Source organism: Meriones unguiculatus, chromosome 1 (genome assembly GCF_030254825.1).
Source record: "Meriones unguiculatus strain TT.TT164.6M chromosome 1, Bangor_MerUng_6.1, whole genome shotgun sequence".
Taxonomy (NCBI): Eukaryota; Metazoa; Chordata; class Mammalia; order Rodentia; family Muridae; genus Meriones; species Meriones unguiculatus.
The window spans coordinates 191122339-191140363 of NC_083349.1; positions in this window are offsets into that span (position 1 = coordinate 191122339).

The following is an 18025-nucleotide window of genomic DNA, read 5'->3' on the forward strand; positions in this document are numbered from 1 at the left end:
AATAATTTCAATCTCTTTCAATTTCGAATCTCCCAAACTGCTGCCTTCACTTCAGCATGTTTTCATTCCCTTTATATCCTGCCCTTTGTACTTTGCAATTTATAAGATGACTCCACCACTGCAGTTATTATTCAGATCTAGACTTACCGCACTTAAGTTTCTGCTCATTCTTTCCAAAGTCACTAAGAATTTCTCTACTGCAAATCCCCACAACCTGCAGTAGCTTGAATTTTTAATGTTCCCCCAGAGACCCAGGCATTGAAGGCTTTGTTGCTGTGGCAGTGTTTCCTGGGATCAAAGCCACAGAAAACAGTGTGGTGATCCCAAGAAACCACCCCAACAACTCTCCCCAAAACAAAATAGAAAATATGATTAGATCAATGCCTTATTCAGCCACAGAAAACAGTGTGGTGATCCCAAGAAACCACCCCAACAACTCTCCCCAAAACAAAATAGAAAATATGATTAGATCAATGCCTTATTCTGCTGCTTCCTCCTGCAGCAGACCAAATACAGATACTCACAGCCAAACATTGCACAGACATGCAGACCTTAGAACACACAGCTCTAAGCCACATGCCTCCATCAAATCATTCCCCTCAGAGCTGAGAAAAAGGAGGCAGGAGTTGGGGAGACAGAGAGGGAGTAGAGGACACCAATAGGCCCTCTAAAACAACTGAGGAAAGCTTATATGGATTCAGAGGCTGAAGCAGGGAGCACAGTGTCCACACAGGTCTACACTGGGTCCTCTGCACACATAGCTTTCAGTTCAGTTCTTGTATGGGACTCCTGAAAGCATGAACAAGTGGGTCTCAATTCTTGTGCCTTCTCTTGGGTTGGTTTTGTTTTGTTTTGTTTTGTTTTTTCTGTTCCCCTGCCTGGGTTGTCTGTTGTTGGTTATTCATATTTATTCTTGATGTATCCTTTAGTTAAACAGTGGTTATTCCTAAACCAGGTGCATACCTAATTCACCACACAGAGACAGGGATTTATTTAATTAACCTAGAGCACAATGCTGGGTAATAATTACCCCATCCTAAACCTCCAAGCCCATTGGTTTCCTCCCATGCAGATTTCATCCATAATACTTGCTTTTAGTCATATCTTAGGTCTGGTTCATCTCTCCTTGTCCTTTCAAGTCCTGTCCTGCCAATCTCTCCTCTCCTACCTCCCACTCACTTCTTTCTCTTCTCCTCCAGACCAGGATGTCCCACCCTATTCTCTCCTTTGCACATCATTGGCTGGTTGTTTTATTGAAAATACAGAGAACAAATGGTGGCATGTTTACACAAACTTGAGACAGGTGATGCTTAGAATAAACATCACAATGCAATGTCTGGATTGAAATCAGAGAGTGGGGGAGAGAAAACAGCATTTAAATGAACAAGGAAAAATTGTATACATTCCACAAAACATTTCCTCCTTAAGTCCAATAAAAGGCTCCTTTTCTTTCAATACAAAAATAATTATAAAACAGTAATGAAAACTATTATGTAAGATTTACATGTGCAATGTCCAGTCCATGAGTATTTAGCAACTTCGGAGAAAGTATATGTTTATCTATCCTCTCTTGACAATTTTAGAGTTCTATACCTAAATTAACTTTTATCCTAATTGGTATTACTTATATGAAAATATTTTCTTAAATTCTAAACAACTTAAGCTTAATTGTGGAACTATAACTATTTGGTCTTCAACCACACCAGAAACTTGAGAAGGAACAAATTAGTTACTGGGGTAAATAGGAAGTGCATGTTAGCAGCTTCCAAGATTAAAAAGTTGACAAAGACAGTTTGCTGCCTGAACGGTCACCCAAAACTCTTTATAATGTTGGAGCATCATCTTCAGCCTTCTGGCTCAGTATATTTGACAAACATGTATGAGAAGCAGGAACTATTTAGGACTTGCTTACCCTGTCTTGGAAGAGTTCAGCAGTCTACTTGTCCTGATTTAAGCTTGCCCAATTTTGGCAGAATTCTGTCTGTCATGAAATGAGGGCGTTTTCTTTTTGCCCAGGTGGTTCACTTGCCACATTTGAAGCCATCTCCATGCAGAGGTTCTTTGATACTCATCATTGACTTTGAGGTAGGCGGGGTATTACCAGGAGATGACTTGTCTGATTGTCAGAGAAACTTTAAAATAATAAAGACATTTTTAAATGCCATATTCTGTAGGTCTCTGAAGTTTTTGAAGACTTACCTATCTATATGTAATCAACCTATCTACTAAGTCATATCAATCTGTTAAACCTAGGATGTATACTCCTGTAATAAATTAGACTAGTATCTGACATTAACTAACAATTAACTTGTAATTAACTAACAATTAACTAACATTTAACTAACAATTAATTAACTAACAATTACCTAATAGCCTAAACAGTTTGTAATAGCAGTTTCAAAGTATTGGAAGTAACCTTGAATTTGTATCAACATACTAAAATTTACTAATGTATTAAAATTAGACTTATTTTTGCATCAATATACAAAATCCTATACCAGAGTTAAAAATAACCTTATTGGATAATAACAAATAAAGCCTTAAATTGAGTAGATTCAATAATCTACCTTTTGTCTTATTGTTCCTATAAGATATTCCTGTATTCCCCTTTTTTTCCTTTCAACTCCTTTTTTCCTTATCTAAGAAAGAAAGAGAAAAGAAAAAGGAAAAGACAGAAATCCCTGTGTCTAACCTTGTTTTCTCTCTGAATAAGATTTAAACTTATAACTTATAACCATCTCCCAATGACAATAAATATTCATAGCCACAGAAAACAAGCAAAAACCTACCCAACCCCCTTTAAAGGAAATTGGACGTTGTTCCCCCTTTAAATGAATTTTTTCTAGCTGACTTTTTGGATACACAGAAATCCTGTCAGGAGGCCCAAAGGAAATTGGGAAAAATGGTTAATTAAGCAAGCATTAACATTTGTGATCCAGTCTTTGAATGTTGAGAAATTTCAGACTTAATAGAAGTCCTGTTTGGAACAGTCTAAAATGCCAGACCAACTGAGATTATCAGCTTTCTTCAAAGCTCTCTTGAGAGCAGGCTTTGATGAGAAACAGCAATTGAAGCAGTTGAGGCAGGAACAAGCAGAATGCTGGAACATGCAAGAAGCTGGAACAGATGTGTCAATGTCTCAGCATGCTGGAATGATGAATTCTGTCAGGTTTGTTCTAGAGTCTCCTGTATCCAGTCCTTTTGTATATATAATTTCTCACAAGCATTACACAGCCCTAAAATTATAAATGTATAAGATGTGCAGGACGAAACTAAACTATAAACCAATTTTATCTATGGTAATTAAAAGAATAGCATAATAAATTTTGAGGATATTATAGCCAAGGATTTATTGGACATGTATTGTTGAAGTTCTGGCTAGAGACAGTTTTTATGTCTCAGTCAGTTTTAAAGTTGTTCCCATGTGAAGGGGTCATCAATTTATGTTACCTGTTCTGTTTAGTCTTCTTGATTTCTCTCTTCTTGTGTGTGGCCAAGATCTTCAGGTGGTCTTCCTCTGTCATATCTGATTTTTGTTAGTTTTGATGGAGCCCATAATTTCTCTTTTCCTGTATGAACATACACAAAACCTCTTCCCCATCAGAACACATGCTCTGTTCTCCATTTTGGAATTAGGACCTTTACATGCTGCTCTAAATCACTAGCCCTTTCTAAGTTACACTGTGTTTTAGCAGATGTGCTACTTATCTCAGTTAAACATTTTAAAATTGATAACCATTATTTAATCTATTTGGGGAGATATATTTCCCTTCTGTTTTTTGACCATCTTTTTTAAAATTACTGTTAGATATTTTCATAATTGACCTGTAGGGTTATAAATTATATTCATATCAGGTTTCATGTCATAATGTCTAAAATATTGTTGAATTCCAATGGATATACATGCTTGAAGCACCATCAGCCCCAATTTGCAAGGGTATCTCCAAAACATTCATCATCTCTAACAAATGTGTAACCTTAAGATCATGCTCTCCAGAATTTAAGGCAAAATCCCACTGGAATTCTGAAGATGAATCTATGGCATGGTGCATGTATTTCAGTTCTCCAAACTCTGTAAAGTGGAGCACACCAGCCACGGTATGACCTTATTTTAAGACAACCCTAAACAGGATCTGCATTTCTACTTTTGCATATAGCCCTTTATCCAGTAACTGAACCTTGACAATACAGATATAATATCCAGACTGACCAAGCTGGCCTATGGCTGAAGACTTTCTCTTCAGCATTTCAATAGGCTGCTGCCATTTTGCAATATCTTCAAGCCTCTGTGGACTTTTCTCATATGGAACTACCTCTTTTGGCATTATTGTAAATTTCATATTGGATTTCTCTGAAGGCTCTCCATTTTGATTAAAAGATTCCCCGAACCTCTGTTCTATGGCCTTTAATTTAGCATCTATTTTCTCAGTCTCTTCTTTCTCCAGGTCTGTCTTATCCTGATCTTTCCCAAAGAGGATATACAAAACTGAAATCATCAGTGAAAAAAAAATCATTTGTATGCAAAGAGAAACAAACTCAAATGGTAACCCGAAGCATTGTGTCATTGTGTCCTCCTCCATTTTCAACATAGAAAATTATCTTTTTTAATCTTAAAACCTTTCCCTAAGGACTTTACTTTCTTAGACCCTGCTTTCCTTTCAGACCTTACCAGTTCAGATGCTTGAGGCTTCTCTGTCTGTCTCTGGCTCCTGCTTCCAGGGAGGGGTATTTTTTTTTCTGCCTCCCTCACTGGATTCTGACCCCTTCCTCACTCTGGGAAGTTATTGGGTCCACAAATGTTTGCTCTTCAGACCAGCAAGAATCCTTCTCAAAGGGATTTGCTGCCTTGGATTGTAAAGTTTGGCTTTGAGAAGCTTTCTTGTTAAAGAGCCTCTCTCTCTTCTCTCTCTCTCCCTCTCCCTCCCTCTCTCCCCCCTCCTCCTCCCTCTCTCTCTCTCCTCCTCCCTCTCTCTCTCCCCCTCCCTTCCCCCCCTCCCCCTTTCCTCCCTCCCTCCCTCCCTAAAGAAATGGCCTCTCTTGGGTTTGTATGTACCAATTTTTGTTTTTCTGAAGCCTGCTAGAGGCCTTGCTTATCTGTGAGGGTCTGACTACTCAGGAATCTGTGAGCTGCTAGTTTAGGAACTTCCTTTGCTTTGTTTTTGAGGACAGAACTAAAAACTGCTCTCTGGTGTTACTTTCTATGCAAGTTCTTCACTACATTACGGTAAGTTCTGCCACACACGGGCATGCCATTTGTTGTTGGTTATTAATATTTGTTCTTGATTTATCTTTTAGTGAAACAGTGGTTATTCTTAAACCAGCTGTATATCCAATTAACCACACTGAGACTAGGATTTACTTAATTAACCTAGAGCACAATGCTGGGCAATGATTACTCCATCCTAAACCTCCAAGCCCACATAGTTTCCTCCCATTCAGATTTTCCACATTATACTTGCTTTTAGTCACATCTTAGGTCTGGTTCATCTCTCCTCATGGTTCCAAGTCCTCTCCTGCCAACTCTGCTCTCCTACCCTCCCACTCGCTTACTTCTCCTCCCCTCCAGACCAGGATGTCCCGCCCTATTCTCTCCATTGCTCAGCACTGGCTGGTTGTCTTATTGAAGATACAGAGAACAAATGGTGGCATGTTTACACAAACTTGAAACAGGTGATGCTTAGAATAAATATCACAATGCAATGTCCAGATTGAAACCTGATAGTGGGGTAGAGAAATCAGCGTTTGAATAAACAAAGGTAAATTGTATACATTCCACAAGAACATTATACCAACAGTTGTCCAACTTTAATGTGATGGCTTTTGTTTCTTGCTATATGTTATTTTGTTACATTTTGTTGTTATCGCTTAGACTGCTCTTCTTTTCTAATGAGAGACAAAAATGGAGTGGATCCAGATGGAAGAGGAAGTGGGGAGGAACTGAGAGGAGTAGAGGAAAGGAAAATATATTCAGATTATATTGTATGATAAAAGACTATTTAAGTAAAGGGAAAATAAAAGAGAAGATAATGACTAAAAAGCACAGAGAGAAACTCATTGAGGAAAGGTATCTCAAGAACACAGGCATTGCATCAGCCCTGTCTCCTCAGGCACTGACACAGGCCTGACTGATCATTTCTGCACGATGGCTCAGGTGGTGTCCCACAGTGACTATCGCTGTGATGAAACACCATGACCAAAAGCAAGGTGGCCAGGAAAGGGTTCGTTCACCTTACACTTCCAGGGAACAGTCCATTACAGAGGGAATTCAAGGGAAGACCTCAAGGAAGGTAGGAACTTGAGGGCAGGAGCTGATACAGAGGTCATAGAGGAACACTGCTTACTGGCTTGCTCTTCGTGGCTTGCTTAGCCTGCTTTCTTATAGAACCCAGGAACATCAGCCCCAGGGTGGCACTGCCTGCCACAGGCTAGGCCTCTCCTATCAGTCACTAGTTAAGGAAATACCCCACAGGCTTGCCAGCCTACGGCCCTTACAAAAGCACTTTCCAAGCTAAAGTTTCCTACTCTGAAATGATACTAGCTTGTGTCAAGATGACATAAACCAGCCAGCACAGGTAGGTTCTGTCCATAGAAAGTTGTTGTTGGAACACTAATTTTGATGCTTTATGCATCAGACCCATTCCTGGAATCTGAGGTGATTTCAGGTGCAAACTACCCACAGCAAAGGACATGGTTGCAAAATGGAGCTGGAGATGCCATGCATTTACTCTGCTTAGCAAGAAGAGCAGCTGCAGCAAGCAGCATCCTCCCGCAGCCTGAGAGAGCCAAGCTCCTTGGAACCTGGTTAGGTTCCGCTGAAGTCGTCAGCCGTGTCTAGGTAACTCCAGAGGGAAGGAGAGCCACAAACCGTCTATACAGATGCCATCCTGCTAGACCAGCCCTCCAGTGGGACTCAGGCCACCTCTCCAGCTAGTCTCTTGCAGAAAAGCCCCAACCAGTTGCAGAATAGAAAAGTCAAAGGTTTGGGCTGCCTCCTTGAATGGCTGCCCAAGGACCAGTCAGTGGCTATCTCTGCTTTTCCTCACTCTTTTACCTCCCTCATCCCCTCTCTATTATAGCTGTTCACTTCAGATATTTTTAGCAATATACATGAACGAGCGTTCTCTGTTCTTCATTCTTAGGCACACCCCACTTGAGTACCTGCTCTCAGTGGATCTCCCTCTGCGGTGGCTGTAAGGGTTGATGCTGGGACACCTGCTCGAAAAATACTTCAGGCCTCACGTTGAACAGCTACAACTGAGCGTCTCTGGGGTAGGATGCTAAAATGTTTGAACCTCACACCATTTTCTTCTGATTCAGAGAATCAAGGAGACCACTCTTGAAAATATTTCTCCTTGAGGCTCTCTCCAGTTATAATAGGTATAGCCTTAAGATTTTATTCCTGCTTCCATTGCACTGATATCAGCAAGTTACTTTCTCAAAATCTGTGGTTACAGGCACACATGCATATTTGTTCGTGAAGCACTGATGGAAGCTGATCACCGTGCCATAAAGTTACTCATTGTTTTGTCTATAGTTTCACAGTAGTGAATACTGTGAATTAAGTAGCAGCTTTGATTCAGCTAAGGGAGAAGGCAAAAATACTCCAGAGAGAAGCTGTCTAATTCCACTCAGAATCTGCTATAGAACTGGCTGATTTCAACTGGAAACAGTCAGTACACTGCACTCAAGCCTGTGAATTCCAACTTGCTAATTATCTCTAACATTTTGCTTCTACACGATTGCTGTTACTTCTTCATTTTCAACTTTACCACGGGGAAAGCAATATTATTAGCTCATATTGATCAACATGATTAGTAACTGTTGCCTAATTATTTGATATACGTAAATTTGTTATATATTTGTCTGTCTTATATTTGTCTGGGTTGCTGTTTAAAATTCTAGCCAGTTATTTAACATTGTTCCAGTGGAGGTATTTATAGAAATACAGCTGAAATATTTCTGAACAAATAACTTACTGGATACCTTATACAGAACTATTTCCTGTGTTAAAAAAACATTTCCCTCAAAAATATTTATTCTAATTAAAAGCAAGCAAAAACTATGAACATCCTTAGGACACATTTACCTGCAGGCTTTGGGTCCATTTTTGATAGCTGGTTGTTTCTACTTGAGCTTCACGGCCTGCATCCTGCTCTGCAGTGTGTGGCCCTACAGTACTGAACCAAATGCAAGGATGATAAACTCTGTAGCCTCGGCACCTCCTTTGCCAAAGACGCCCCGAGAGATGGACTGGTGGCTGGGGAACCACTGCCTCGGCCAATGAAGCTCACCTAGTCCTCCTTCAGTCCAGACCATACAGACTAGCCGCTCCCACTCCTGAGGAGCTCTTTTGATTTAAAGGCCTTCATATCTTATTTCAAACACAAAGTTGGAATTAAATATCAACATGGGATCTGGGGAGAAGGCTCAGTGAATAAAGAGCTTCCATGCAATCATGAGGACCTCCATTTCAGTCCCTAGAACCCATGCAAGCCTGGGGTGGCAATGCATATCTGTAAAATCTCAATAGAGAAGGTGGAGGACTGAAGAATCCCCTAAAGCTTAAAGGCCCAGAGCCTGGCATGCAGTAGGTGAGGATAACATCAAACAAGGTGAAAAGAGAGTGCCAACATCTGAGGTTGTTCTCTGACCTTTGCAAGTGCATGACTATACTAATTCCCCCCCATACACACACACATACACACACACACACACACACACACACACACACAGAGACGTAATTGTAATTTCATCAGCCATTTCAAATTAAGATTAACAGGGAAGAGTGTAGAACCGAGTTAACTGGATGGAAATGAGCAGTTAAAGAGAAGAGATGCTTACATGGGGCAAAGAAGCAAGTTCATTATTTGTGGATTTATAAATCTAGAGATTTACAGATTTGTAGTCATTTGTTTGGCTTGGCCAAGCTGTTTCTTGTGATCCTCCTACCTTAGGGTGTTGATTATCCAGAACTACTAGAAGATTCAGTACCAGATCCAGCCCTCAATATCTTTCTAAACTCAAAGCCTTATATGAAATAATGAAGTACCTACCATCTCATCCACACTAAGAAATAGGGCAGGTGACTACACCACAGTCTTTTGTGGATGAGGTGGAAGATAGATTCATCATGAGTACTCCCTACTTGAAGGCTGGTAGGGTCTGTGTTGTCAGCGAACAGGAAACTTCCTGAGAACATAGAATGAGAATGATACAAGACAGGTGTCCAGAAATTTTGCCATTCAGGGCTGTTATATTGCATTGCCACTGAAAACTGTAACTTCAAATTGTATATTCATTTGTTGGAAGTGTGTGCCCTCAACTAAATTAGATTGTGAGATTTAAGAGAGTAGAACTATTCCTTTCCCCTCTCCCCCATCTATATCCTCAGTTCAGTTCAATAGGATGAGACCCAAGATCGGGAACAAAAAGTTCATACAAACATCTCAAAGAATAATCAGTTAGAATAAGGTCAATGCTGTTATTCCCATGCTCACAAGTTAAAAGAAAGCCCAAGTTTTAAAAAGGAAACAATACACATGTTTTCACACTTTTAGAATGGGCAGCGAGCACTCAGGAGGCAGACGTAGTTGGATCTCTGAGTTCAAGGCCAGCCTGTTCTACACAGTGACTTCCAGGACAGCCAGGAACAGCTGCACAGAGAAACCCTGGCTCAAAGAAGAATAGAAGAGCACAAATGAATGCAACATAATAAGAATGATGATCTGGGGAAGAAAGACACCCAAGTGTTCTCTATGGGTACAACTATGATGGGTTATACCCATCACATGACGATGGGAAGGAGTACAAGGTGGAGCGATGAGAGAGAAAGCAGAGCTGAGAGGTTCATGCACTGTGGAGAAAAGTGACACTGGAGGCTTGAGGGTGGTGGTAAGGAACAGGCAGATACGAGGGGCCTATGCAACTACCTGAGGCAATGGTGATGTCCTGGCCCTGGCTGCCACTAAAGGCCGTGTGGTCTGTGGTCCTGCTGAAGCTGGGTTTGCGTCCATGTCTGTGGCCTGAGTTACCACCAAAGGCCAAGGGGCTATCAATGGTCTGGACTATTGTCTGAGGCACTGTGCCTTACTCCTCTACCCCTCGTCTGCTTTGGGGTGGCATGGGTGAGGGAGAGACACCCTTCCCTCCTTGCCCCTCTCCACCTGTGACAGGTGGGAGGGCTGGCCCCAAGGTCATAACAGCAGAAGAGCTGGCCCCAACCCTCACTGGCTGCAGCACTTGGGAAAGCGGGACCTGTACCTCACCTGGGCAGCCCAGTAAAGCTGGCCCTGGTCGCATGAGGGCAGGTGAGCTGCCCCTGCCCCTTGCTGGCTGAGGTACTGGGTGAGCTAGCTGGGGTGGTTCTGGAGAGCTCACCCTGGTGGTGCAGGTCCAGGAGACCTGGCGGACTGGCCAGCTCAGCTACTGCCCAGGCCGAGATGCAGGGCTTTGAATTGGCCCACCCAGCATCTACCCTATCCATGATCGGCTGGAGTGTGTGAAGGGCAGGTCCTTCAGAACCAAGGCAGCAGTGCCTCCATGACACAGGCAACAACCTGACAGATCCAGGAGTCCTGGTGAGGATTCAGTACTGTCAGTGTCCCAATAACTCACTGCAGTGAACATTTGCAGCTAAAAACGTGTGGACAGAAGGGGGTGCACTGTGTGATACACTGTGACACACTACGGCTTCTATGAAAGTTTGTTTGTTTGTTTGTTTGTTTGTTTGCTATCCATAAAACTTTTCTTTTGGTGGGAAAGTTGCAAAGGATGAGTTGGACTGGAGTGTGTGACGTGAAATTCACAAAGAATCAATTAAAAGTTTGGAGAGGAAGAGGGAGAGGTTATCTAGGTCTAAAATGGACTTAGTTGCCTCCACAGCCCACACAATCTCCCACACATAGCCCCGCCTTTCTTAGGAAGGGGTAAACCAGGAAAGGATGAGTTTTAGGAGCGTGGCTGTCTTAGGATTTATATTGCTGTGAAGACACATCACCACAGCAGCTCTTACAAAGGAAGACATTTAAATGGGATTTGTACTTTCGAATTCCCTGGAAATGTCCGGATGCCACAGGACACCATACCGAAAGTGCGTGCTTCTCCACTGGAAGGTCCAACCACCATAGATCTACGGCAGAAAAGCACGAAGCTCAGGGTCCAGAGTTCTGCTTCCCTCAGGAACATCGGGCTCGGGTGGGGAAGGGTGGAACACAGAATGAGGTCTGTGTCACAAGACTTCCGGTTCGGCTGGAGATGCGGGAGAAAAAGATTTCTCCACAACAAAGGGTTATGAGTCTTTTAGTTGGACGGCCAGCATTAGACAGCAGCGGAAGCACAACCTGATTCGGGGGAGCAGAATGGCTGCTTTGGGAACAGCAAGCATAGATCACTACCACAGATGGGTACTTTCAGAGCTGAGTGGGACAAAAGGCCACAGCAGATACCCGCGGCAATCAGTGCTGACTTGCCAAGGAACAGCAGGTGCCCGGTGGTGACCAGACCAGCTTCTGCGGTGGCCTCAAAGGTCCTATGGTGACAGCCTGGCTGGCAGTCAAGTACACAGGTCTAATAATACATTCTTCGGGGAGATGGGAAGCCCTTCTTTCCCCAGTGTTACAGCTCAGAATAAAACAGCCAGTCTCAGATGATCTTCATTGGGGTGTTAGATGTGAATGTGCTTCCTTGGCTGGGACTAGGATATTGGCAATACTCTATTTGTATGGGGAAAGATGAGAGGTGACAAGCTCACTAGACTGACCAACTGTAACCACCTTGGGGTTGTGTCACATGTTCCTGAGGCAGGCACAGAAACATGGAAAGAATTTTGTCCCTCACTTTCCGTTCTCAGGATGAGATTTTAAATCTCAAGGTTGAGATTTCAGGGGTTTGAACCTTCTCCATCTCACTAGTTCCATGCCAATTCCCCTAGACACACAGCCCATGATCCCCACAGGGCTGGCTTGCAGTTTTCAGAGGGTTAGTCTATCATCATCTTGGGGAGAAGCATGGCATCATGCAAGCAGATATGGTGCTGGAGTAGGAGCTGAGAGTTTTACATCTTGTTCCATAGGCAGCCGAAGGAGACTGGCTTGAGCTCCATGGGGCGTAGCTTGAGCATACAAGATCTCAAAGCCTGGCTCCACAGTGGCACACTTCCTCCAAAAGGGCCACACCTCCTCCAGGAAGGCCACACCTCCTGATAATGCCACTCCCTATGGGCTAAACATTCAAATACATGAGTCTATGGGGGCCATTTCTGTTCATACTACTACAATGTCATAATTCATTTTGTCTTAAAGAGACAAAACACCACAGAGTGGCTAATGAATAATGCACAGACACATATTGGCTCATTTGAGAAGGTGTAAGTACAAGGTGGAGGGCCTAGCATCTGTTTAGGCCTCCTTATGATGTCATAAAAAGAAGAAATTCAAACTCTCTGTGTCCCAGTGTCTTCCACTCAAATGGATCTGTGTAGCGAACCACAAAAGTGCTATTTGTGCAAAATTTGAAACTCTTACTAAAAACACTACTCAAACAAGCACGAACTTATATCTCAAGTCATTGGCAAAATGACCAACAGGTGGGCATCATAAATGAATGTCCAGATTAGGTTTTTTTCTTGCCATTTTCAAAATAATTTTCTATAAGTGAATATAACTCATATAGGCACATATAGCTATCAGCATGTGTGTGTTGTCTTGGACTTTTTAAATTCTTGTTTTCACTTTTTTGTGGGGAGGTCAAGAGGGGAGTAGAAATGGAAGGACTTGGAAGTGAATGTGATTGGGGCGCATGATGTGAAACTCCCAGAGAATCAGAGAAAAATGATGGTGGCAGCTGCCAGCACTTACCATGGAGTGACTCGGGAGAGTCCCAGGGAGACTCTGAGGAAAAGATGGCAGGCAGCACAGAGCAATGCACAGAGAATGACAAATCTTTGCTGCCCTTTACTGCTGCTGCCCTAACTCAGCCAGCAGGCTGCAAGCACAGAAGTCATTCCTGATGAGCAGCGGGGATGCCAGCACTGACAACAGGGAATATGGCCCCCTGGAGCTCCCATAGAAACAGGTCAATGATGAATAGGGGCGGTCTTAGGCCCTCTGGCAACTCCCAGCATGGAGTCCCAGCCATGGCCTGTGCTGCTTGCCCTGCTGGGAGACAGAAGGCATGGGGCAGGCCCACAGCTACAAACATAAAAGTTGAGCCTGGCAAGCCTTGGGGTGGCAGGCACCAAGGGCAGGGAGGTGTATGGCAGCCAGGAACTTGCACAGCACCCGCCCCAGGAAGGCCTGCACAGCTGCAACATCACCCTGAGTCTGGGCAACGAACAGCAGGATATCTGTCTTGGCAATGATCCAATATTTATGGTGCTTCAGAAACAAGAACCTTGAACCAGGTCAACAACGCATTGCAATGAATATTTGCATGCAAACCTGTCTGGGCCTAATAATATTTTTATTATATTATGTTATGTATTATTTATTATATAAATTATAGTGACACACTGAAGCTCCTACAGCCACTAGGACAAATATTTCATGGAGGTGGAAATGATAAGAGAGTGATGAGTGAGCAGTGGAGAGGTGAAATTGAGGCCATGACAATATCCAGGTCTTTGCTGCCACCGGAGGCCATGCCTGGGTCTGTGGTCCTTCCGCAATCCAGGCCTATGTTGATGCCTGTGGCCGGTGTTACCACCAAAGGCCATTCAGGAGCCTGCAGTCTGTGCTGCAGCCTGAAGCTATGTTGATATCTGTGGGCTATGCTGCTACTGGGGGCCATAGTGATGTGGGTGGCATGTACTGCCACCTGAGGCCATGGTGATGTCTGGGGCTATGCTGCTGCTGAGGGCTGCCTCTGAGTTCATGGTCCTTCTGCAGCCAGCGTTGATGTCTATAGCATGTGTTATTACAGAAGGCCATGGGGACACCCATGGTCTGTGCTGCAGCCTGAAGCCATGTTGATGTCCTTGGCCTTGCTGACGCAGAGGGCCATGTTGACACCTGAGGTCGTCTTGATGTCTTTAGCCTGTGTTGCCATTGTGGGCTATACTGGTCTATGGCCTATGCAATGGTAGAGGTCCAGGTTGATGTTTGTGGTCTGTACTGCCACAAGAGACCATGCAGAAGTCAGTGGCTTACCTGTCACCAGAGTCCATGTGTAAGTCCATGATCCAGGCTCATGCTAAAGACCAGGGGAAATACTTTTGCCATGGTACTACTGACTGCAGACTCACAGTTGAGAAAGAGGGACATAGAAGGTTTTTGTGACAACCCCTGCTCCCACTCCCACTCCCAAAAGTAACAGCCTAGACAGAAAGGCATCAAGGAGAACTCTCAAACATTGCGATAAGGATGCAGAACCCTCCAGAACTGATGGTGTCTGTGGGGGTTCAGGTGGGGAAGGACTGTTTCCTTAAGGGGCTGGTCGCCAAGATTTTGACCATCCTCCACTGAATAGAAAATGAACTTTTTTCTTTGTCTTTTTTTGTTGGGTGTAGGTTCTAATGGTGGGGAAGCAGACCTGGGAGGACTGGGAAGTGAGGGTGCTCTGGGTTTATGATGTGAAATTCCTAAATAATCAACAAAAATATTATGGGGAAAAAAGAAACCAACATATTGGGGCTGAACACAGAGGTGGACAGAGTGCCTGATGTCAGCCTGTTACACAGAAGGCAGGGAGAGGGGGCTAAGAATATTTCTGTCTCTGGTTCTGGCCCAATTTTAAATAAATTTATTTTTATTTAAAAAAAAAAAAAAAGAGTTCAGAAGCTCTCAGCCCAGCCTTGTGGGCTCAGATCCAGTATCCACTCCTGCCCTGGGGCTTCCATGCTAAAGATGGCTTTGGCTGACCAGGAGCTGAAAGGCCAGTGTGGTCCTGAAGCCTACTGGCCCCAAGCAGACGGTGCTGAAGCACTGGCGGGGAAAGTGCCAATGGGCTATGCAACTGGACTGTCAGAATGGGAACAGTCGGGCTGATGCTGGAAGAAGGGGGTGAGGGCCCATGTGACCCATGCCCCAGTGGGGTTCTCTGTTTCCTCCAGGACAGAGTCTAGTGGCTTCCTCATGCCCTCCTGCCTTCAGACTGTCACCTTCTGAGCAGGGTTTGGCCTTCTGTCTCTTCTGTGTCTGCCCTGTGTTCTTTTAAGTGCAGAATTCTGGCCTCAGTGTTAATGTTATCTAGAAAAGGAACAGAGACATCAGAACATACACCTCAAAGTCCCACAGCAAGAGCAGCTCTGCTTGCTCCAGAGCAGCAGACAGCACCTGCAGTGTCACAGCATCACAGACAGCCCATTGACCAGAGCACTGAGAGCTTGCTGAAAGACATGCTCCTTCCCAAGGGACACCAGAGCCCCACCTGGTGAGGAAGCAGCTGGAGAGAAGCTGTATGGGAACAACAGCAAGAGGAACAGAGCCCTTCAGATCAAGAAGCAATGGCGGGGTCCAAAGACCTAGCTCCTGACAGGTTGACCTGGGACATGGAGAAGGATGATGATCATACACAGGAAGCATCTTTCTGCCATGAAACCCACAGTCCAGGAGCCAGAAACATGGATAGACTAGAAGGAGAGAGGAGTCAGAAGGCAGCAAGGGAAGCACAGAAACTCAAGAGAGGGAGGGACAACTCTCTAGGAGCATCCAAAAGCCTGGGAGGGAATGCGGTCTTCAAATCTAGACAGTGGTAAGCAGCTTAAATCCCTGGCTCAGATTCCCAGCAAGCAGGCAGTCCAAGGAAAGGGACCTGATCTCTCTGGGTCCCATAGAAACTAAGGGCATAAAGAGAAGACTGGCTGAGCTCCTCAGTGGCCATGAGCTACCCAAACTCAATACAACATGAACACTGGCATTTTAGCTCAACACAAATGAAAATGTGGAATCAGAAATATGGACAGGCCAACCCCAAGTTCCATGGTAGTTCTTTACCTATGACCTTCTCCATTCTGAACTAGAACTGACAAAGAATCCAGTTGGGGAGGGTACTGAAGTATGATGCTCTGGAAATCGTTGGGCTAGGCTACATTATTAGAAAGTGGGCCTATAGGCAACAAAGACTGCAGAAAGGGGCAAAAGTACCAGGCTCAATTCCCCAACACAGAATGGCCATGCTACCTCAGCAACCCCTGACTGAATAGCTGAATTTTCCCACAACAAGCTGCACGCACCTATAATCCCAGTCCTAGAGAGGCACAACACCATGAGTCTGAGGGTAGTCGAGTCATTCAGTGAGACAGTGTTGCAAAGTTGAGAAGTAAAAAGTGCATATAGAGAACCAGAACAGGGCATCTTTGCAAGGAAAAGGAACAATTCCCTAACTCTGAACAACCTTCCCAGACAGAAAAGTGCCAGGAGACCAGAGAAATGTACATTCAAACAACAGGATTGTGGGGAGAGGGAGGGGGCTTTGCTTGATCCTGGGCATGGAAGATGAACAGGAATGCCCAACTCTCATGAGGAGAGAGGGGAAAGGGAAGCTACTTAAGGGTCAATGCAGAGAAGGAGGAGGCAGTTTGCACCAGGACAGTAATAGAGAAACAGGTTGCAGAGAGAGAACTCAGGTGAAGATGGAATGAGCCAGAGAATGAGAAGGAGTCAGAGATTAGAGCAGATTGCTTGAGTTTGAAGCCAAGCAGAGCAACTCAGGTGCCAAGAGAAATGCCAGATTGAATAAGTTAGCTGGGAGAGGAGTTTGAGCCAGAACAGTTGAGTTGAACCAGCCAGCCATGAGCTCAGTAAGAACAGAAAATGTTCAGCTCATTAAGCAATAAGTTTCAGAGGCTAAAAATACTCTAGGTCTGGGTTAGATTGTGCAGAGACTGGAAGCTTTCAGGACTAGGCCTAGGTTAGCAGACAGAGCCAATAAGCCTCCCAGGCAACAACTGAAACAGGAGACTAAAAGTTCATTTTACCTATGGTGCTCAATGTGGTTGGTAAGAAAACACAAAGTGATTGAAGAAGAAAGCCCACAAACATTGCAGAAGCTGAGGACATCTAAAAGAAACGTCGCAGAGGTCAAGAGACATCTGACAGAAAGCCACAGAGGAGAAATTCGTCTGGGATCATCCCCAGAGAAGGATTTGCTTCTTCAGGTTCAGCTGGATACCCAGAGAGACTCAGGAGACCTCAGGGCAGTGGGATCCTCGAGCCCAGAGCTAGGAGCGCCGTAGGAGCCTCTGAGGCAGTGAAGCTCAGTAAGCAGCGCCATAGGAGCCTCTGAGGCAGTGAAGCTCAGTAAGCCACCCCAAAAGACAATTTGAATTATATAGACAGACTTTTCCTGCATTAAAAATGGGAAACTCCATTTCGGATCCATTGAGAGAAAGGGTAGGAATCGAGGGCATAGAAACGTTACTTGAAAAAGCCATTGCAGTACTCATTGCAATTATGACCACTGAAGCAAGTCCCTCTCTATTGGCAATTGCAATCTTTATATTTTTCATTTTCAAAAAAATGTGGAAACAATAGTTGCACAAGAAAAATTAGCTATGATAATACAAAGCCTTGAGAGACAAGGGACAGAGGAACTAAGAGAGCAGAAAATGCTTAATTGTGAACCCATAGTATCTAATGAAATTGAGGATCAGGTTGGAGAGATGGCTCAGAGGTTAAGAGCACTGTCTGCTCTTCCAGAGGTCCTGAGTTCAATTCCCAGCAACCACATGGTGGCTCACAACCTTCTAGAATGAGATCTGGTGCCCTCTTCTGGCGTGCGCGTGTACATTCAGGCAGGACACTGTATACATAAAAAATAAATAAGTCTTTTTTTTCTTTTTTATTATTAGTTACATTTTATTAACTGTATCCCAGCTGTATCCTGCTCAGTCATTCCCTTCCAATCCCTCCCACCTTCCCTCCCTCATCTCCTCCCTGCCCCTTTCCAAGTCCACTGATTGGGGAGGACCTCCTACCCTTTCATCTGACCCTGTTTTATCGGGTATCTTCAGGACTGGCTGAAAAGTTCTCCTCTGTGGCCTAACAGGACTGCTCCTCCCTTGGGGGGTGGGGAGGTCAAAGAGCCAGCC